This window comes from Aotus nancymaae, unplaced genomic scaffold (assembly GCF_030222135.1).
Source record: "Aotus nancymaae isolate 86718 unplaced genomic scaffold, 86718_ANA_hifiasm-v0.15.2.pri h1tg000039l, whole genome shotgun sequence".
NCBI classification, from domain to species: domain Eukaryota; kingdom Metazoa; phylum Chordata; class Mammalia; order Primates; family Aotidae; genus Aotus; species Aotus nancymaae.
In genome coordinates, this window is record NW_026988453.1 from 2,973,926 (window position 1) to 2,998,181 (window position 24,256).

At 36.8% G+C, this 24,256-nt stretch overlaps 1 pseudogene; it reads right to left on the reverse strand.

The window, feature by feature from the left end:
- Positions 1-15,344: 15,344 nt before the first annotated feature.
- Positions 15,345-15,428, reverse strand: LOC135268239 (U4 spliceosomal RNA; annotated as a pseudogene).
- Positions 15,429-24,256: the final 8,828 nt, after the last annotated feature.

The following is a 24,256-nucleotide window of genomic DNA, read 5'->3' on the forward strand; positions in this document are numbered from 1 at the left end:
TCCTACCAAAAGTATTCCTAATAAGATGATGTCTTGGACAGATTCCCCCAGAAGCAGAGCCTGAGTTGGGTATTTTTGTGCAAATGGTTTATTCATGGAATGCTCTCAAAAGAAGGGAGTAAAAGAAACATAATAGGGCAGAGAAGAAAATAATCTAAGCAGGAATGTCTTATCAACTGGAGACGAGCTTCAGCAAAATCCACAGGGAGTTCTATGAATCGCCCTACAGAGGCAAGAGAGGCAAGCTTTTCTAGCCATAAAAGTCATGCATTGACTGTAGAAAACAGGGTGGAATGGAAGAGAGTAGCATACTGAAACTGACCTGTATTGCTAGCAAGAGCCAATTTTTAAAGTCCTCAAAATTTTGCAAGCTGGTTGTTGAACATAGCCATTATTAGAAATTAAATTACAGGTATATGAATGTACAACTAAATAAAGTATATAAAAACATAGGTAAAGATACTCAAAACTTATCACTTCCTTATTATTTTATTTTACCCATGTTCTTGAGGTTTATTGCATCTATTGTATTCTGTGGATAAAAATTCTATATAATGGTGCATGGTGAGCCAATGAGTTTCTCTTTCTAACTCCAGATTTAGCGACATCACATTGGTAGCTTGAAATTAAGCATAATGAGGGTATTTATGCTGTAAACATTGACAAACAGTACAAACTGGGGCTTGGTTTATTGTTTTGTTGATTATCTATCTAGTCTTTAAAAGGTGACAGAGAAAATGTTAGTAATTACATTGTGAATAGCACAAAACAATTAAAGAAATACTCTCGTAGGTATTTAAAAATATTATCTGGTTCAGCAAAGTTATTCAGATCATTAATGGATGAGTAAAATTCAGACATATATCTTGTTGTTTCATTTTATACTACTCATTAACATAAAAATATTGACCAGCATTTGTGTCAGAACTGCATTTGTTCACCAGTTGAATATATCAGTAGGCTATGAATACAAGAGTTTGTGGGGAAGGGGACAGCATTCTATGCAAATCAATTGGCCATACAGAATTGAAAGTATTTGATAATTTATTATTATTGGTAAATTGTAAACTATACAACCTTTATACCAGTTACATTTATAATTTTTAAAAAAAGAAGGTAAGGGAGGGGAAGAGGAAAGGGAAGGGTAAGGCAAGATATAAGTAGACAGATACATAATAATTTTTTCCCAGAAAGCTGGATGTTAAACATTTCCCAGCACACTGTGCAGGTGGTGGGGGGAGGCGGGGAGGGGGAATGCAACTTCCCCCATTTGGACAAGGACAATTCTTTAGAAAAGGGAGCCATTGGGGCATTTAGCAAACAACATTCAAAGTATCAGAAGTGGAGATGTAAGTGCCTGGTAAAGGGCATCTGGGCAGGGCACAACAGCATCCTCTGGGTGGCTAATGGCCTCTATGTTGTCAAATCCTTCGGGCTCATGAGTCTCAACCTTTTTAACAGCAATTGATAGTTGACCACTTCCGCCTCTTTTAAACAGTCTTCTTTTGGATTTCTTGACATCACATCCTCTTAGCTTTTCTCCTAACCCTTTGGCCTTTCCCCCTCACACTGCTTTGCTTTCTCTCACTAATTTAACAGTCAGAGTTTCTCCAGACTCAGTTCTAAGGCTTCTTCTTCTCATTCTCCATGCTCTTTCTTGACCTTCTAATCTACTTCCTTGCCTTTCTTTATTACACATATGTCAATAGCTTCTAAATGTGTATATCCAGTGCAGATTTATCTTCTGAAGCCCACATTCATGTATCTTGTATCTTACTCAACACCTCCACTTGGATACTTCATACTCCATATGCCCATAATCAGTTCTTTATTCCAATCTTCTAAAAGTTTTCTTTCTCTTCTTATTCGACTTGTCTGCCAAAGAAAGGCAAAATAAAACAAGAAAACTACTTTTACCCTATCAAAATAGCAAATTAGTTTTATTTTAAAATAATGAGAATGAAATTAAATGAATATTTTTATGTAGCATATACAGGAGAATAATCTGATACAATCTTTTTGGGAGAAAATATCTAGCAATGTATGTCATTCGCTCAAATTCAGTAGTTCTACTTCCACAAGTATATTGTTTTTAAAACTAAAATATACAAGTGAAAGTTTATTAACAATGAGACTCATAACAATGTGATTGACGAAATTCAACATGTTAAATGACCTGAATCCCAGTCAACAGAGATTGGTAGTATACAGCCTACAGTATATCCAAATGAGGGAATATGATCATTTCAACAAAGTTCAATAATTTTAGAATTCTGAAAATACTCAGCTGAAACAATAGAACCATACTCTCTTCAAAATTTGTATATGCTACATGATCTCAACTAAGTAAGAAATATATCTCTAAAACCACTAAAAGTCAGTCTAACAAAATGTTACTTATGAGATGTAAAATTGAGCGCCTTTCTTTCTTCTACATCATACTTTCCGTATTTTTCGTAATTCCTGCCTTTTATTTATCCATTCAACACACTATAGAGCAAGATTTTTGCCATTCCTTGTTCTAGACACTGGGGATACAGCAATGGGAAAAGTAAAACAGATAAAATTTCTACTTTCATGGAGCCTCAGCCTCACTGAGAAGAGAAACAATAAAGAAATTTAAAAATTGGAATATATAGTATAAGGGAAAGTAATTGTATGTTGTAGAGAAAAAGACAGCAAAGAAGAAGAGGATTCAGGAGTGCCAACGAGGGAGGGAAGAGTGCAGCTTTAAATGGGGCGGTCAGAGAGGCTTCGCTGAGATGGTGACATTTGAATTGAACTCCATTAGGAGTTTAACAGGGTGCCATGTGCAGATCCAGGGATGCCTTGCAGACACAGTGCGCAGCAGGAGCAAAGGTTCTGAGGTGGGATGTGCCTGAGCATTCATAAAACAACAAAGAGGTCAATGAGGCCAGAGCAAACGGTCATGGCATTTTTTCATGAGTCAAAGACAAGCATTTTAAAAGAAAGAATAGGAAAAGACATATCTGTATCAATACAAATGTATCAGAGAAGCTGAATAAAAAACTTGCGTTTGATAAAAATAATCATCCAGAAGTTCCGTTTAATTTTTTCTAATTCCCAGTGATTCTATTTGAAAACTTAAATTGCATTTCTTAATTTTAAACACAGTATAGTGACTTTGCTTGAAAAAGCAGATTTTTATAGAAGTCTTTACATACAAAGAAGCGATGGTGTTCATCAAAAGATAAATTAAATGCAGTGAATGAATTCAATTAGATATTATACTGAAGTTAAAAGGAATCCGAACGGATAGGTCATAAAAACACAGTGTTAATGGAAAATTACACGTTGAACAATATGTACAGCATTATACCATTAATGTAGCTTATTAAACATACATATAAAGCAGTGACATATATTGTTAGCAGATGTGTATGGTGTGTAAATATATAGGAAACAGGCAGGAAGGATAAATACTAAAGTGATCACAGCAGTTGCCTAGAAGACCGGGTGTGACAAAAAGATGGAAGAGGTCAAAGGAGGCAGACATGTTAAAGCTGGAAACAAACAGGGCAAAACGTTAATTATTGTTCACGTGAGATGGATATGTAGGTGCTTATTATATGAGGCTTTATACTTTTTCACATTTTTAAATTTTTTCTCAAAAAAGGAAGGAAGGAAGGAAGGAAGGCAGGCAGGCTGGCCAGCCTGTCCTCCACCTACGGGGTAAGCAAGTCAGTTAAAATCAACGAGCGTTCAGTAACCACCTGTGACATGGCAGGCACTGTGCCCAGAGCTAGGTGTATTGAAATGAGTAAGAAACAGTTTCTTCAAATACAGAAGCCAAAATGAAGAAATTCCTAATGGCCAGAACTAGAACAATGAAGCAATCAATAATTTGATATTAGATGACAGCCCAAAGAATAAATATCCATGAGTCTACACAGAATAAATAAATGGAGGAGAAGAGATAATCTTCCTTACAGAATTCTAAATGACATATGTAGTTATCTCCCTTCCAAGAGACACAGCTTGGTCCCCTCACCTTGAGTGTGGGCTAGACTTACTGACTTGCTTTCAACGAGCAGAACATGAAGGGGAAAAATGGTAACTTAATACTGAAAAACCAATAAATGGTACAAAGGGATAAAAGTTAGCATTACTAATGACTTCATGTAGATACCATGTACTCCCTGATGCATTTGTCAAAACTTACAAATACTCCCTGATATGATGTAATTAGAAGGGTACTTTTCCTCTGTCAAAAAAAAAAAAAAAAAAAAAAAAAAGAAACAGTTTCTTCCCTAAGGCAGCTTTCCAGGAGAAGTCTGGTAAGCACAGGAGTTTGTGTTTTAATGTGGTTTTTTTTTTAACTATACAATCTAATTGTTAATACTTTATTCTAGATAAATCATCACTGATAATAGCTTAATTTTATTTTTGTTAAGGATTCTAACTCTAATTTAATTTGAAAGAAGATAGTTGCTAAAGATAGATTTATTAATTAACATTAAATGGGGAGAGGTCAAACAGTCCCAAAATCAATAAGCATTTCTGTGGGGTGAGGCCAACTGCCACTAACACTCTATTATAAAATTACCCTAATGAAATTACAAGTAGTTGGAACTCTTTCATTTGCAAATCATAAAAAAAAAACATAGCTTAACCAGAGTGTAAGATTGAAAAGTACAGAGATGGTTCTAGCCTCTAGCTGTAGCTTCAGTAGGGACCAGATCCAGGTGCTCTATGTCACCTACAATCTCTCTACAACAGTTGGCTCTGCTATCTTTGCAATGGCAAATTTCTAAGGCAGATCCTCTGTATGAAGTGAAAAAAAAATGGTTATCAGTGGCTCCAGCTAAAGGGAACACTTCACACACACATGAGTCCCAGACAGATACTGTGTTCGCTCCCAATAGGTTGGCTTTGTGAAGTGCTCATCATGGTGGCCAAGAGACGTGATTGGCTCCAGTGAACTGAGAATGGAAGACACCAACTTCTTCAAAGAAAAATGAACAATGTAAGCAAAAGCAAAAGTATATACAGCATGTGAAAAAAGTTATTTACAAAATAGTTTGTCATTAAGCTTTGGTAATAATTCTGATACCAAGCTCTGCTAAGCATACTACCAACATCATCTCACCTAGATCACATAACAACATCTGAGGGCTATACCTATTTTAAAGTTCAGTAAATCAACTCCTTGAGTTAAATTGTCCAATGACATAGCAGAAATGGGATTAGCAACCAGGTGGTAGATTAATTATTACTTTCAAAGGATCAGATTATTCTATCAAAATGACTTCTATTTGCTTTTAAAGATTATTATAATCCAGGCCAAAAAAAGATACTCTTAAAATTCTTGAACAATTCTAATGAATGTCATCCTCTTAGGATAACCAATTCACACCTTACATGTATTTCATCACATGTAGCTGCTTTTTAGAATTTGGTTCTAAATTTTTTTATGGATGGTCTTCTTTGATTTAAAAAAAAAAAAATCTAAAATTTCTGTCTCTAGAAAACAACCTGAAAAAATTAGTAACAGTTTTCTACAAAACTAGAGCAACTCTTGGCACCCACTACAGTACTTTTAGGCCACTCAGCTCAGCCTTCCAGTCCTGGCTAACAGCTAGTCACAGTGCCCAAACTCTCCTCCCATTGCCACGCAAATCTTTCTCCATTTTCCAACTGTCCTCCTCCTTCGTGATTCTCTCCACTTTCAGTTCCCTGCTACATATAAAGCAACCTGACACCATCTCTTAAATATCAATAATTCAATTCAGTAAATATGTGTAAATGTGCTAGGCACTCTGCTAGGCGGTAAGGACTCAGAGACACAGTCTATGCCCTTGAGGAGTCCGTAGTTTAGAAGTGAAGACAGTACTGTCTCCCTCTCTCTCACCATCTGTCTCTTCCTTCCTTCCTCTTTATTCCTTTCTTTCTAGGCATTAAGAGAAAAAAAAAAGCAGGGACTGAAATCCAACCACTTTTCCATTAGTCAAACCTGCACCCTAGCCCAAGGCTCCAACCGTCTAGAGGAAAGGGCGTCTTTTTCTAAGGTGGTAGCTTTGCACAAAGGTGCCATGTGTAATTAGAAAGTTCTGCCTGCCTGCCTGCTTGCCTGCCTTCCTCCCTCCCTCCCTTCCATTCTTACTTCCTTTCTTCCTTCTTTCCTTCCATCCATCACTATTGGCCACTCTTTGTGCTACAACAGATGTTGAATATCCAACAGTAACCAAGACATGGTTTCTGTACTCATGAATTTTACAGCATAGCTGGAGATATAAGTTGATAAACTATTATACAAGGAGAATGCATTAATGCAAACATGAAAAACAAGCGGCATGAAAGAATAACTCAATCTGAAGAGAGAGAAGAAAATGGTCAGAAGAGTCCACCTCTGAGCTGGGTTTGAAGTGTCAGTTGGAGTTTGCTGAATGGACAAAAAGGAAGAGCAGCAGCCAGAGTAAATAGAATATCAAAGGTCAGAGGTAAGAAACACCATTTTGCTTCAGCATTAAAGGAATTTGCTACTTGCCATTCTGCAAAGAATCTCAAAGTAGTACCACGAACTCTAATCAGCTTTGAATAAAGGGTCTAAGCAGGCACAATAGCACATCCCCATAGTCCCAGCTACTTGGGAGGCTGAAATGGGAAAATCACTTGAGCCAAGAAGTTTGAGACTAGCCTGGGCAACATAGTGAGACCCCACCTCAAAAGAAAAAAATCCAAAATGATATTATTTTCCAAAACCAGGGGAAAAAGTCATTCGGGTAGCATCAATAAGCTACATTTTCATCTAGAATCGACCTCAACAGAAGCAAAATTACATGACATTAGAATTTCTTCATAATCCCAAACCAGGCAGGGGTCAAGTAAAAAGATGAAAATTTTTTATTTCAAAGCAGAGTCAAAGGCAGAAAAAAATACGTATCATTTAAACTGGAAAAAAAAAAAAAGGCAGCTCCTTTTTCAGTTTCAGCCTGTACCTGTAATTACCTGGACATTTGCTGCAACTCTTTCTGCCCTCCTACTGTGTGGAGACCACTTGGTAAACAGATCTCTGTGCATCTTAGCAAAGCATGGATAGAGGGTATTGACCACGTTTGTTCATGGATCTACTCCACCTTACAGAGAAATGTTTGCTTCAGAAAGAGCTAGGGGGCGGGGCGCGGTGGCTCATGCCTATAATCCCAGCACTTTGGGAGGCGTAGGTGGGCGGATCACAAGGTCAGAGATTGAGACCATCCTGGTCAACATGGTGAAACCCCGCCTCTATTAAAAATACAAAAAATTAGCTGGGCGTGGTGGTGTGCATCTGTAGTCCCAGGAGCCTGAGGCAGGAGAATCGCTTGAACCCAGGAGGCGGAGGTTGCAGTGAGCTGAGATCATGCCACTCACTCCAGCCTGGCAACAGAGTGAGACTCCATCTTAACAACAACCGCAAAAAAAAAAAAAATAAAGAAAAACGAAAAAAAAAAGAAAGAGAAGAGCTAGGGAGGTGCCAATACAAAAGCTAACCCACCCATTTCTTCATAGGACATGTTGGTCCTCTTGAAGTGAAGTCTGAGGTCATTTGTGGGGCACCAGAGAGGATGAACGCATGGCTGATTTTATGAGGCTTGCTGAGAGATAAGGCGCAGGCTGCAGCTTTAACTGCTACAAGGTCAAATACTTGACCAAAAGTGAAAACAAAAATGAAAGAAGCAGAATGTTGCATACAACAGAAAGGAGAAAAAAGAAAAAGACAATCTCTTAAAATACTCTATAAAAGATGCACTGAAAAATAATTGGACTAAGGTAGCTGTATGAATCTCTATATGGTTTCTGTTCTGTCTTTTTATGATCAGCTCAAGTAACAAAGTACATATGGCATGTTTGTAAGTAAAGCAGTCAATGAAGTTAGTTACACCTCTGCATTTATTACCATACCCCTGAGTATTATTAACTTTTACACTCCCCATAAAATATAATTTATCACTTAAATAATTTGCTTTGTGTCAGGGTTCAGTGTGCTCCAGTGCCTTCCCGCTCATTAAATGAGATATTTTCACTTAATGAGCCAAGGATGTCCTTTGTATTTAACATTTGAATTGATTTCTAACACTTCATTTTTATAATAGTTTGGTGTGTAATTCCAAAAAATGTGGCTTTCATTTCACAATGTCAAAGAGAAACAGTTGAGAAAACTGTTAAATACATGTGGCATTTTAAGTGATAAGAAATGGTTTTAGCCCTAACTAACCGTAAAGATGGAGCAAACAAAAATCATGAAAGTATGCCATCATCAAATAATTATTTCTTTGCACTAGGAAGTAAATAATGGAATTTGGGAACTGTCATACCTATTGATTGTTCAAAATAAAAGTTCAACTCTCAGCCACTCTGACAAAGAGTTACGATCTAATGCAAAAATACAAAGTCACGTTGCCATGGTGAGCCAAGCGTCTTGGGATTATTTTCAACATGTATAGCCACTAGCTTTTGGGTCAGCAGTGTCGACTTGATGAAAATGACTGGCTGTTTGGAATTTTCCTTCCATTTAACAAACCAAAGCTTAAGAACTGAAATCCCGTGTTTTCTAAATCATTTTTCAACCCTTTGGTATTCTAAACAGTTGAAGATACTGGCACCAGACAGGGAGAGGGGAGAAATCAGGCCCAGAAACAGGGAATAAAGATATCTTTGAACTGGGCACGATGGCTCCAAAAAGCACTTTGGGAAGCAGAGGCAGGCAGATCACTTGAGGTCAGGAGTTCGAGCCCAGCCTGGCCAACATAGTCAAACCTTGTCTCTATTAAAAATATAAAAATCAGCTGGGCATGGTGGTGCATGCCTATGGTCCCAGGAGGTTGAGATAAGAGAATCACTTGAACCCAGGAGATGGAGGTTGCAGTGAGCCAAGATCAGGCAACTGCACTCCAGCCTGGACAACAGAGTGAGACTCTGTCTCAAAAACAAAGATATCTTTGATTTGAGAACTACAGGCAAAAATGTTATATTAATCCAAATTATTCATAATTCACAATGTATACATATATGTATATATGTGTATGTGTATATATCTTAATGTAAGTTTCTATTTTGGATAACAGCACATTGGACTGATCATTTATTAAGCTTTTTTTTATTCTGCTTTAAATATGTATAAACAAGCATACCATTATAGTACGATATAAAATCAGAAAAAGAAAAGCAGGATTTAGAAGATTTGGGAATAAAACAGTTGAATGCTTATTCTATTTTTATATACTCTAGAGAATTTGAGTACTTTTCCCTGTTTCTTACTCAGAATGGTCTCCCATTCTATATCCCCTGCCTATTCTTTCAGATCCATGAAAATACACCATTTTGTGATGACAAAGGAACTAAACCAGTAAGACCTTGGAACATTAGTACTGCAAAGTTGGTCAAAAACCGTTTCCATGGTTGAATAAGCTTAGAAAGTAATGCCTCTTATAGTCCTTGCTTACAGTTTCACAATGCACATTTGTATTTTTTAAACTATGGAAAATTCTACAAAAAGAAAACTTGTTTATCCCAGGGTTTCCCACATGTATATGACTACAGAAACTTTTACTTCAGTAACACCTTTGGACACCCATTAACACTACGGTTTTCTCAAAAAGAGTTTGGGAAATGGTTTAACAATTAAATTAATTTAATTCAATAACCCATTGAGTGAGGGTGTTTGAGTGATAATTGAGTGAAGATGTTTATATTTCAGGAAATATCCCTTTCTAGCCAGGCCATAGTGGCTCATGCCTATAATCCCAGCACTTTTGGAGGCTGAGGCAAGAGGATTGCTTGAGGCTTGGAGTTCAAGAGAAATGAACAAAGTATTGATACATTGAAAGGTACATTTGAGTTAGAGAAAAGTTTAAATTAAGAGATAGTTCAATAACGCATATTTAGCATTTGGAAGAAAATGGTTCGTGTATTTGGAATTCATGCCCTGGAGGATCTAACTTTAATAAATGAAATAGTAATTATTTTAAAGTAACTAAAATAAATTGTTTTCAATTAACTTATCATTAATACTATCATTCATTTTTTAAAAAATTGCTGCAAGTACTAATATAGTATTAATTCCAAATTAACATAAATAAAAATAATAAAAATTTAGTAAATTCTCATAACTGGTTCAAAATATATATTGAAGAAAAACAGCATTTCTACATGCACTGATTTTTTTTAAATTGATTCTCCAAGCATAGCTACATTTTTTTAAAAAGAAAAAAAAAAATGACTCACACACCCTGGATTCCTTTGATTGTTGAATCACTTTCCTAACACAAACAGAAGCAGTGAGTAGCTCACTAAATGGCAAACAGCAATGTTGTTCTGCGAAATGAAGATTAATGCCAAAGGAAACTTTCAGTTGCCTAATATATTTGAATTTCAATTCTGTCAAATGATTGCAACTTTTTCCTTTCATTGTACTATGTATATAATCTTTAAAATGTATTTGCATTTTAGTTTTATGTCTAGAAAAATCTTTACAAATGGGTGTCACTAGAAAAGTTCATACACTGAGATATGCCCATGCCCACAAAAGCAGCCTTATCACCAGTAATTCATTTATCCTATAGCAAAACCAACAATCTCCCATAAAGACTTCCTTGAGACTTCTGCTCCAAACTGGTTTAGATACCAGATCTCTAACTCTCAGTGGTATCTCATGCTAACTCTTTTACTTCCCACATTTTATCATAATTATCTGTTTATTTGTTCATCTGTGGAAGCTTAAAAGGTGAACAAATAAGTAATTTAAAAGATGGCCAATTATTATGGCTGGACACAGTGGCTCACACTTGTAATCCCGGCACTTTGAGAGGCCAAGGTGGGTGGATCACCTGAGGTTGGGAGTTTGAGACCAGCCTGACCAACATGGAGAAACCCCATCTCTACTAAAAATACAAAATTAGCCAAGATGGTGGCATATGCCTGTAATCCCAGCTACTTGGGAGGCTGAGGCAGGAAAATTGCTTGAACCTGGGAGGCAGAGGTTGCAGTGAGCTGAGATTGTGCCACTGCACTCCAGCCTGGGCAAAAAAGAGCAAAACTCTCCTTCAAACAAAAAGATAGTCGATTATTAAAAAGTCAAAAAACAATAGATGTTGGCATGGATGTAGTGAAAAAGGAAAACTTATATACTACTGGTGGGAATGTAAATTAGTACAACCTCTATGGAAAACAGTAAGGAGATTTCTCAAAGAACGAAAAGTAGATCTACCATTTGATCCAGCAGTCTACTACTGGGTATCTACCCAAAGGAAAAGAAACCATTATATCAAAAAGACACCTGTATGCATATGTTTATCACAGCGCAATCCACAATTGCAAAACTATGGAGCCAACCTAAGTGCCTATCAACTGATGACAGCATAAAGAAAATGTAGAAAATGTGGTATATAGATACCTTGGAATACTACTCAGCCATAAAAAAGAATGAAATGATGTCTTTTGCAGCAACCTGGATGGAGCTGGAGGCCATTATGCTAAGTAAAGTAAGTAATTCAGGTATGAAAAACCAAATACCATATGTTCTGACTTGTAAGTGGGAACTAAACTGTGGGTTCACAAAGGCGTACAGAGTGGTATGATGCATGCTGGAGATTCAGCAGAGGGGAGAGAGGGAGGGGAGTGACAGATAAAAAACTACATATTGAGCACAATGTACACTTCGCAGATGATGGGGGACTAAACTCTCAGACTTCAACACTATGCAATTATTCATCCATGTACCAAAAACCATTTGTACCTCTAAAGCTACTGAAATTAAAAACAAAACTTTTAAAGATGGGAAAACTCTTAAAAGTGAAATTATCATGTAATACTCTAGATTTGGATAAGATAAACAAAGGAATTGAGTGACGATGATGTTTTAAGGAACACGATGGCCTTCTGGGAAGAACAGGGAGAGTGTTACTGTTTCTCTGAAGAATTTTGCCTTTTTTAAAAAAAATTAAGTAAATGCTATACCCATTTTTTCCAGAATGGTTTTTTTTAAATGGGTTTTTTTTAGTTGACTTTAAGTCAATGACATGAATTAGGTACAATTCTCGACCTTTCATTAAGACTTTAAGAGGCTACCACCTACCTTTATGAACATTTAGCATTTCAGAGACTTTCCTGCATTACCGCAATAAAATGTTCTCATGAGGAAGCAGCTAATGCTGATTTATGTTCTCTGTCCTGTCTTTAAAAATGAGACTCCATATGATGCTCTTCACTAACCCCCAGATCTTGTACTAGTAGTTGTGACAAGGTCCAGCATATTCAGTATCTTGAACTGAAAATAAAAGAAAAATCTCTACAAACTTGCTTAGTTAAATGAGTGTAGCCAAGGTAGGCCCTTGGAGAGCAGAGGCCTAGAAAGTAGAACACACCTATCATCTTTCTAGTGATAGAGTTCCCTCCTTTCTAGAGATGGCTATTTTCCTGAAGTCTCAGCAGAAGTACTGGGCACAGAACCCAGGTTTACTAACTCAGCCATGGTCTCTTTCCATAAGCCCTTATTTCAGCATATCCAAAAAAAAAAAAAGGAGATTTTTAGAATCACAGGCCTCCTTCCATTATAACTATCATCAGTTTTGATTACCGATACTTCCTCTAGTATTTTATTTAAAAATAGAGTCTCTGTGATATCTCTTATTTCATGATAACATAGTTTGCAATTTGCCTAGTCTCACACCTGGGAAGAAGTAAGGGCATGTTATTGTATCAGAGCAAACATTCATTGTAAAAAGCAGGAGAAAAAAAGTCAGATCTTTCACTTTCACCATGAGCAAGTTCTCACCCTCCCTGTGCATCCAGCTTTCAGGTGAAGATGAGTTGATGGAAGTGGATATGGCTGGTCCAGCTGTCGCACCCTCCGTCTAGAGTAACTTTTGTGCTGTTGCCTTTGTTGCAACCGCTCGACATGAAACCACAGTTCTTCCAATAAGCAGAGTGAAAGTGAACACAGGTTGGCAGAACGGTGCCATTTACAAAGGAGGTGGTGAGGTATTTCTGAGGAAAAGCTAGACAATGTTGCGCCAGCAACCTGATCCTGCTCATTCTTTCTCCAAAATGTACTTTTCAACTCTGCAGGAGTAGCGGCTGTGAAATACACAGGAGAGAGTTTGAAAAGTTTATATCCCACATTTCAAAGCACTTCCAGGATTTTATGTTTCAGCATAGACAAGAGTGAAGTGCATGATGCTTGTAAATAAAATTTACAAACCATACAGAATTTTGCCAAATAAGTTGTTTCCCTTACAATAGTCCATACTGTGATTTCATTAACAAAATTGAGGTATTAGTTCAAATCAAGTATCTCATATCATTAAACCATCCACAAGCAAATTTGTTTTACATTAACAGTTGAGTAATCCTGCAGAGAGCGCAAGCTCAGGGGAACAGAAAGTGAAAATATAGTCTTACCAGCATGATTCAAATTAATTAAACAAGCATTAGTACCTTCAAGCAGTTACACATTATTACTTTAAGTCTGTGGTGGGAAAAGCTACGATTTACATGTTCAATCATTTTAATACTTTCCATGAACAAGATATTACAGTAGCTTTGTTAGCTGATGCTGTAAACAAAAGATACAGTTGAAAACACATGCTATAATAATTAAAATGTGATTATGCTGACACCATCTTTCTTCTAGGATCTTGTAACATCTGTATTGACTGTGATAAGCATTGATTATCTGGAATGATGTAAATATTTGGGGAGTTAATAACAATCAGGAATTCAGTACATGCTAAGACAGCAAAGATAAATCACAGGAAATCCAGATCAAAGCGGGTTTGTGAATAAGCTTGTTTTTATAGTTAATGACTCACTATAAAGTGCATATACACATTTCTTTTCTCCAATGAGATGCACAAGGAAATGTCATAAAGAAACATCCCGTCCTGTGTAGCATTTCTGTACATCTGTCGAATTTCCATATGTAGAGAGGAAGATGTCAACACAGAGCACTACAAAGACTGGATTGATCCAATCCATCAAGTACTTAACATGCACTTTTAAAATCATTAAAAAGTTCTTTGAATTATTAAGACCTATTTCAAAAGAAAAAAAAAAAGCCCACAACTTATAAATCTTGCATTTCCTGAGAGGTTAATTTAAGGATGCTAGGGTCAGCAGTTATCCAATTCTAGCAAAGATTCTGAAATTTCCTTTCAAACGTGGCCTGATACTGAGTTATTTTCTTTTTTTCTCTTTTTAAGGAAAGTCTCACCCAGCATCACCGATTGGACGCCTTACCCTCTCTGTGAACATTATTTGAAGAATAAACTGCTTAAGGCACTAAACTGGAGCTCTTTTCAGCTTATCTAAATAGATACAGAAATAACTGAGAGTCGGTGACCTATTTCTCATGTGTATACATATAGCTGCGCAAAAGCTTTGTATGATATAGAGTAAAGCCTTCCACTTAATCTACAAGCTCATCACCATCAGCCTCCCACCTTCTCTCTAGCCTCACCTGCCACCACTAAGCATCTTTCCCAGCTACTTCCAACCTCCTGCCCCTGCACTTCCTCACGGTAGCCCTTATACCCACAGCATACTTCCCTCTTCTGCCTGCCTATTTAACTGCTCCTGGGTCCATCCCAACATGATTTAGTCTTCAGTCCCCTGGATGCCCTCCACTTTGGGTCAAGCACATTTTTAAAGTACTCCCACAGCACCCTATACTTACATCTTCCAAAATATTTGTCACATTGTATCAAAATGGCCGTTTGTCTTGTCTATTTCCCTATAAGTCTATGAGGTCTTTGAAAGCAGGGGCCACATTTTATGCATCTTTGTATTTTCAGGAAAAACCTATAGCATCTACTAAATACATCCTCAGTGAAGGGAAAAATAAGTCAATGCCACATTCATCCACATGGTATAATTTGACTCTGAGAAAGACCCTATCAGAGATGTCTTACATCCAGAATACAATGAGGAATTATTCTAAGCATATTCTGGGGATAGAGAGTGTCGTAGACTGGTTCTAACACTTTAGAGAGCTCTGAGAACAAAATGAGAAGCCAAGAGAAAAACTAAAATCGGTCTAGATTTGTACCCTAGAACAAACCTAAATAGGTAGTAGATATGATCATCCATATTTTCCGAATAACATACACTGGTAAAATGCTTCCCAAACCTGGCTGATTCTATTCCTGAGTGGTTACTCCAGAGGTGGGGAATTGGAGGGAAGGGATGGAAAGAGGGGAATAGAGGAGGGTGAGAGAAGACACATGTCCATGGTAAGGCATATAATAGAATGTCCATAGCAGCTTTATTTATAATAGCCAATCATTGGAAACATCTCAAGCTTTCCTCAACAGGTGAATGGCTAAACATTTTGTGGTATATTTATTTATTTATTTATTTTTTAGTTTTCAATTAGCAATAATCACGCCTCAGATTAACCTCGTTGGCTACGATACTGCCACTGGTATATTTATAAAATTAAATACTATTCAGCAATCAAAAGAAACAAACTACTGATCCACACAACATGGATGAATCTCAAAAACATTATGCTGAGTGAAAGAAGCCTTACACAAGAGTACATATCATATGATTCTGTTTCTATGCAGATCAGAATAGGCAAAACTAATCTATGATAAAAAAGAAAATCAGAATGGTAGTTGCCTATTCTGGAATAGGCCATGAAGACACCTTCTGGCATGATAATGTTCTATATTCTACACGGATATAATCTGTATAATCTGTAAGTTACACAGGTATATGTATATGTGTGCGTGTGTATAAATATAAAGATATTTGTCAAAATGTACCAAATGGCACACTTAAGATTTGTACTTTTCACTGTGTGTAACTTTTACCTTAAAAATCACAAATAATTATTGAGTTCTAACTCATGTTATACCTGCTGAAATGTTTGGGAACGAAGTGTACTGATGTGTTTAACTTATTTTGAAATGTATCAAAGATGGGACTTTGTATGGATGGATAAAAGGATGGAAAGATGAAAAGATACGTGATAAACTAAATATAGCAAAATGTTAGTTATAGCCTTTGGGTGGCCCGTATATGAGTGTTCGTTGTATAATTCTGTCAACTTTGTTGTATTTAAAAATATTTTATGACAAAATAGCAAGGGTAGAGCATATATTCTAATCCTTCATCCCAAGTTACTCGGGGGCAAGGAATTGAGGTACAAACATTACAAACATGTTATTTATCTACGTTTTGTTAAGTTTGCCAAGTGAGTTTGTATACAGCAATCAGCTACAGGTTGATGAGATTAATATTTAGAACCTACTGGAATTTGTCCCAATTTAATAATGTTGTGAGAACCCACATCCCAACACCCAGTTTTTTCTCTCACCTATCACAAATTAATGCCTGAAATTCCACGAATCTAGGTTCACTTAATAAGGGAGAATAAGCCAGTAAATCAATAATTAACCCACAATGAGAAAATAAGGTAATGGAGCCTTTCCACTGGCAGTTATCTGAATATGTATTTTGATGAACGATATGGCAGGCCAAGAACAGAAAACTGAGGGGCAAATGCCTTCTCAGAGAGAATAAGAACATGTGAAAGTACGCTTAACAATCTTGCCTCTTCTCAGCTGTGCCTGAGAAGTACCATACAGTAAAATAACTAAAACACAGCAATTCATTGAGATACTGAAGAAAAGCTTTTTTACCCCTTTGGGCCTCAATTGCTGTAAAACGCAGACAATCTTTCCTGTTATCAACAGCAGTTCCAAGGTAAGATTTTCAGATAAAATACAGGAGGCCTAGTTAAATTTGAATTTGGGATAAACTGAATATTTTTAGGATATCTATGTTTCCACTGTTGTGTGGTACATACTCGCACTAAAAAAAATACATATATTATTTACCCAATGTTCAGGTTCAACTGCGCATTTTGTTTTACTATCGTTTTGTATTTGTCTGTCTGTCTGTTGCTAAATCTGGCAACCCTATTCCAAGGGTATGTGAATATTAGAGCTTGAGCTCAGATTCAGTGCTATTTTGATGAAAAATTCCTTATGACTGAGAAATCATAGAGACTCATTTTCAAAAGTGTAAGTATTACATGTAAAAAGGATTTAAGTGCATGATGCAAACGGAGTTTCCTTTTTTTATTGTCATTTTTTATTTTGTTAGATGGAGTCTTGCTCTGTTGCCCAGGCTGGAGTACAATGGTGCCATCTCGACTCACTGCAACGTCTGCCTCCCAGATTCAAGCAATTCTCCTGCCTCTTCCTGCCGAGTAGCTTGGACTACAGAAGCCCACCACAAAGCCCAGCTAATTTTTTTGTTTTTTTTAGATAGTGACGGAGTTTCATATTGGCCAGGCTGGTCTCAAACTCCTGACCTTGTGATCTGCCGGCCTCGGCCTCCCAAAGTGCTGGGATTACAGGTGTGAGCCACCACACCCGGCTGCAAATGAAGTTTTTGAATTGTAAGTCATTCAGATGAGGCATCCCTGTTTACTGTAAGACAAATGTCTGATACTGCAAAGGCTCTATAATTCACCACTGTGCCCAGCCTAAAAGGAATCATGGACACTTCTGTGACCTCTATTCGGATAGATAAGGAAAGAAATGCCACAAGATATGTGAATCAATGCAACTGTCTCCATGTGTAAAATGTTGCACATGATGGGGGTAAGACTGGGGAAAGATACTTGACTTGGATAAATACATCTACTTCCTACAAATTGAAGAATCGTTTTAACTGTGCCCAGCTCCAAATGAATGCCTCCACCCCAACTTAATGCAAGCACGAGATGTTTCTTACTCACCTGAAGTCAGAGTGGGTTCAAATAAGAGACATCAAATACCCACCCTGGAATCTGGAAGAGGTCACTGGGGCTAACTGAATACTCCATTGTTTTATTTTAAAATTCTGTGTGAAATGGCCACTGATAAAAAATGAGTTTTTCCTTAAAATGCTGACTGAATCTGTTTTGCAGAAAAAGGAGTGGGCAGCAGAGACAGCTGAAAACTCTGCTTGGGCATTCAGCTTCAGAGTGGAGAACTGAATGTTTCATATTTATTTAAAAGTTGAGATTTAACTTCCAACATCAGGTATCATATTTTAGAAGCCACTGGGGTAAGAGTCAGTCCCAGAAGAGTCTTGTTTATTATTGTTTATTCTCATAAACATAGATCATTGTGAAGGAAATGTGAAAGAGCTGAAAGTAATAAGAAGTTGCTGCCAGATAAAAGCTGACCTTCAGAGTCTACACAAGCTGTTTCTTCCAAGCTTCTTGAAACGTGCAGCTCCTTTACATGGTGGGTGAAAAGTTTGAATTAGGAACATGTCACGTTTTGCATAAGCTTTTGAAATCCTGTCTAAACATTAACTGAGGTCACCCCTAAAGAAACAAAAGTGTTTACCTAAATGCAATCTCACCTTCACATACACATCACACATTTGATTTCAAATTTTCTATAAACGTTTTAAATACATTTGCCCTTCCTTTATAACATAATGTCTTTTCTTATGCTATTTTAGTTTCTCAACTATTGTTTATTCTACCGATTCAGCACTCTACATCTAAGCTTTTTATTTTTTAAAAGACTATGCATTAACTTTTCTTTTTATAACCCCTGCACAGCTTTTTTTTTAATTGTTATAACAGCTTGTACTATGCCATGGCACCAGGATTAATTGTGTCTTCAGTCATTATCTTGTCCTTGTTTTTTTCAGACCTGTGGCCTCTGAAATTTTTCAAAACAGCTCAGGGACTAAAAAGACATCTTCTTCACAATAGCATAAACTAATGCTCTGTAGACCCAACAATAGATGTTTATTGCACCTTACAAAACCACTTTAATTACCTTCAGATTACTGGTTTTATTCAAATAGATTCATTCTCATCTAAGGACGCCTGTGGACATTTACAAAAAGTCTTTACAATGTAGTATTCTATAAACAGCTATTATAATATTGTCCCTGGCTTATATTTTAAAAACGAAAAGGAGATGGATTCATATTAAATTTTTTAAAACCTTTAGGTATTAATATACCAGGGAGGTTTTATCACTGCACATTATATGAGTTGAAAGCCTGGCACCTTAAGACTTCGTTTTCTCTCAGTGAGTCCTGGACTTGTTCCAGCACACTTACTACATCGCCATAATCAGGTTAGTACATATCAGTCCATTGAGCACAGCCAAGCCTCTAGTTTACGCTGACACATTTATATAGTTAGTTCTTTACCTTTGAAATAGGCACCAATTAAAAAGATAAAGCATTTGAGTCTATCTCCAAATTACTTCCACATATACTCCATTACTTGAGTATATACTCCACATTATCTGTAAAAAAATTCTTATTTTTAGTATATAAAAATAATAATTTAGATATTATATATTAAACAAAGTGTCAGACACTGTGCTAAGTGCTTCATTTGTATATCATTTAATCTTTATAATGTCTCTAGGAAGTGTTTATATTGTTTCCATTGTACAGATAAGAAAATTGAGTCATAAAGAAGTAACTTGTTGATATTCCAAAGCAAGTGGCACAGACTCAGAACTCCAAAATCCACTAGGGGCTCAATCATTTTCTAATTTTTTAACTTTTTATACACAGATTCAATTGTATTCTAATTTTAATATATTCAAATATTAATATATTAAGACGACATCCAATATATGACGCAATTTTATAACTGCACATTTCTATTTTATAAAAATAAGAAATATTGATAATGCCTAAAGATAGCTAACTTTCCTTATACCTCTAAAATTCTATGATTTTAATATTGTGGCTAAAAATAAATTTATGTATGACCCAGTTCACTTAAAATAATCTCTAGAGATATGTGGATCTGATGGTCTTTTTTGGTCACCACTCACTGTACCATGAACTAAAATAAGTTTCACCATAGGCTTAGCCATTGAGAACCTGTGCTTGCCTTCAAAGCAATAAAAATGGCTGGTCAAATAACTAGAAGGAGGTTATTAAATATTCCCAACACAAAGAAATGATAAATGCTCAAGATGATGGATATGCTAATTGCTTTGATCTGATCACTATATATTGTATGTATCAAAGCACTGCAATGCATCCCATGAATTTGTACGATTATTATATGTTAATTTTTTTTAATTAGGATAAAAAAAAAAAAAGAAAACGAAGATTGGGACACATGAAAATGTGCCCCTCCAAGGAAAATCATTACTAAAGATTGTCATCTTGCACTGGCTTTTCTACCTTTTAAAAGGTGGCAAATCAATGGAGATGGGAAACTCTTAAGGTTAAATGGTTAAATTGGTTTTGTCTCCAGATACAATCCACACAGCTCCCTTTCAAAGGTTTCATTATAAAAAAAATAAGGAATTCAAGACATTCTTAATGTATTAAAATATAAAACTGTGCAAATGTTTTGACGTAACAGCTTACCTGAATTTGGTTTTCAGGTATTTGGAGTGACATCCAAAATTTCCTTGGGTATTTAATCAATTATCTCTTCCTCCCCTCTGTATTATCCTCCCTGATAGAAATTCGACTCTAATGCTAGGCCTTTTCATTGGTAATAAATGGTTTCAACGTTAGTTTGAGGCAAATCATAAAGTCAGGTTGCTTTGTGTTTGGCCTCTCCTCCCTTCTTAAGCTCTCCAGCTGCATTTGCTCTAAGCTTCTCTCTTCCTTCAGCACTTTTTTCACACCCAGCTGTCCTGGATTATTTTAGCCCCATCCCTTCATTGGTAGAGAAAGGCAACATAGTAAATGAACTCATAACGGGATTGCTAGCCTAAGACAATGCATCAATTTTGGGGAGAATTTTAGGCACCAAGGCTCTGAACAGGGAGGTGTTTGGGGTTAAAGGGGCCTCAAATCAAGATAGTCTCTACCAACCTCTCATATTATTCCTGCTGAGATCAATCTACTGATAAATTAAGTTGAATCCGTATCTACTGCCCTCCCTTAAAGCAAAAGAGGAAAGAAACTTGCCTATAATATTTCAACTACAAATCGAAGTCAAGGGAATTTCCAGAAAGTATAAGTAGTCCTTAGTCGGCCTTCATTCTAAAGTAAAAAACTCACCAAAAGTAAAAGCAAAACTAACGAATCCCATTGCAATGTTTGGCAGCCTTCAAGAAGGCACCAGGAGAACCAGACGTCTCCCTAGGTATCGCTCACATTCCTACCATGAACTTCGAAGACGGAAGTCTTCAAATAGAAGTGCAACTACTCCCCAGTGGAAGGCACTTTTATTGCCATGATTAATAAAAAGCTTTCAAGCATAAATAATCAAAGATGAATTTAAGTGAAAAGAGAAATAATGTTTCAACTACAAAAGAAGACTTTTTTCATGAATTTTCTAAATGGATGATAATAAGTACCAAATTGCTTTGATATTTAGATTCCACAGGACAGGTTTAAAAGAATGATGTTGCAATTTCTTTTAGTTTTAAGGTAATCAGTTTCTAGACCCACCCATTTCACACATACTCTCCTAAACTGCTCTGCTTTAAGAGCAATGGCTTAAGCCACCGCCACTGTATCACACCTATTCTCCTTTCCCACTTCCTTGCATTAGGTTGGTGCAAACGTCATCTCTGTTTTTGTCATTAAAATGCCATTTACTTTTAATGGCAGAAACTCCAACTACATTTGCCTCAACCTAATACATTTGTCTTTTGCCCTCTTAACAAAAGAAAGGCCTACCTCTGAAACTTATTATGGTGCATTGCTTTTAAAAAGTATAATCTTTGCAGTGGCAGAGGGACATTTGAGATATAGGTGTCTAGTAAATTTCTGTTTCTGTTAATTAAGATATTGCTCGGCTTTTCAGTTGATGTTTTGCTTGTTTTCAAAGTGGTGAAAAGTTTCACAATAACCTCTGACAGCTTAACATGACATCTTGCATAGAAGAAACACGTCAGGATTCCATTTTCTTGCACTATATTCAAATTCATGAAACACTGTCATTACTTTTCCAAACGAATGTTGGACAGGATACAGGTATACTCAATTTTCTCTTAGGCATGTCCCCAGCTTGCTTTCAACCATTTCTCTCATCGTATATTTATTCCCCCAGTGCACTTACTTAATCTAAATTAACTCAACAAGAAGATGTTGTAGATCCAATACGGTACAGTTTCTCTAAAAACACTGACTAATGCAGCTTTTTAAAGCACTGCACCAAAAACTTCTCTTCTTTAATGTTAATTTTTCTTGAATCTTGTCTCTTTCAGCAAATATGACATTTATGAGACACATGAACTAACCGAAGGGAAAAACAGGCTCATCCATCTTCTGAAGAGATATAATTTCAATAAAAATTTGCTTTTATCATTAATAATTATCAAACTATGAAATGTATTTATACTGTTTCTTCACAATACTCTCATTTATACAATTTTTATGAATACATAATAGTTATACATATTTGTGGGGTACCTGTGATATTTTGATACATATACATGTGTAATTATTAAATCTGGGTAACTGGTATATCCATCATTTCAAACATTTATCATTTCTTTGTGTTGGGAACATTTCAAGATTTTTGCTTCTAGCTATTGTGAAATATACAATAAGTTACTGTTAACTAATAGTTGCCTTGTTGTGATGCCAAACACTAGATCTTATTCCTTCTATTTAACTCTTGTTGATCAATCTGATCAATGTTGCACCAACAATAGTGTAGTGATAATTCAAACCAAAGAACGTCTTTAACACCAGTCTTTTAAAATATTTACCATTTTTTAAATTCAAGGAAAACTTTTAAAATATGTATTAATTCATTTAAAAACAATAAACCCATTTATATTAATACACATTTTGTTCTATGAAAAATAATAACTTTTTTTTTTTTTGAGACAAGAGTTTCACTCTTGTTGCCCAGGCTGGAGTGCAATGGTGCCTAGGCTCACCGCAACCTCCGCCTCCTGGGTTCAAACAATTCTCCTGCCTCAGCCTCCCAAGTAGCTAGGATTACAGGCATGCGCCACCATGCTGGGCTAATTTTGTATTTTTGGTAGAGATGGGGTTTCTCCATGTTGATTAGGCTGGTCTCGAACTCCCAACCTCAGGTGATCATTCGTCTCAGCCTCCCAAAGTACTGGGATTACAGGCATGAGCCACTGCGAGTGGCCAGTAATGACATTTTTAAAACCAGAACAGATCTCCCCCCTCTGGGACTTCGGTTCGGATACAGTGCTCCACCCAACCCCTCTACAACCCACAGAACATGAGGTCTTCACAGGGCTGAAAAGCCTCAGCGAGCTGCCTGAACAGGGCAGAACAGCAACTTCAGCCGTCACCAGGGCTGTCAGCATACATCTAGACGGAAGCACTGGCTGATGCAAAAGCCAGAAAGCCTGTTGGACGGAGCTACCCACCCCCCAGAAAGAAGGGGAACTGAAAGAGTGGAAACAGCCCACATGGCAGGACGGGTCCCCAACACACACACACACAAAGCCCAGCAGGCTAAAAAACTCTCACTCCAGACTTTTTCACCCAGAACACAAGTTAGAGAGCGACCAGGAATGATAGAGGTCAGCCAGGGGAAGGGCAGCCACCATTGCAGAAGCCAGCCTAATTTTCCTGAGTAAAGAAAACATGCAGCAGCTCCACTGAATCCGTGGCAACTCAGCAGCGCCTCTGCAGGCAGACGAAGGAAAGGCTGCCACCCCAAGCAGCTACCTGAGATCAAAGCTATAGAAATCCAACAAGATGGGAACAAACCAGCGCAAGAAGAATGAAACCACCAAAAAACCAGAACTCCTCTCCCCCACCACGAGATCACAACTCCTCACCAGCAAGGGAACAAAGCTGGACAGAGAACGAATTTGAGGAATTGAAAGAAGCAGGCTTCAGAAGGTGGGTACTAACAAACTTCTCTGAGTTAAAGGAACATGCTCTATCCCAATGCAAAGAAACTAAAAACCTTGAAAAAAGGTTGAACAAAATGCTAACTAGAATAATCAGCTTAGAGAAGAACATAACTGACTTGTTGGAGCTGAAAAACACAGCACGAGAACTTTGTGAAGCATACACAAGTTTCAATAACCAAATAGATCGAGCAGAAGAAAGGATATCAGAGATTGAAAATCAACTCAATGCAATAAAATGAGAAGGCAAGAAAAGAGAACAAAGTGTGAAAAGAAATGAACAAAGCATTCAAGAAATATAGGATTATGTGAAAAAACCCAATCTCTGCTTGATCAGTGTACAGGAAGATGATGGAGAGAATTAATCCAAGCTGGAAAACACTCTTCAGGATATTATCCAGGAGAACTTTCCCCAACAGGAAATAGAGAGAACACCACAACTATACTCCTCTAGA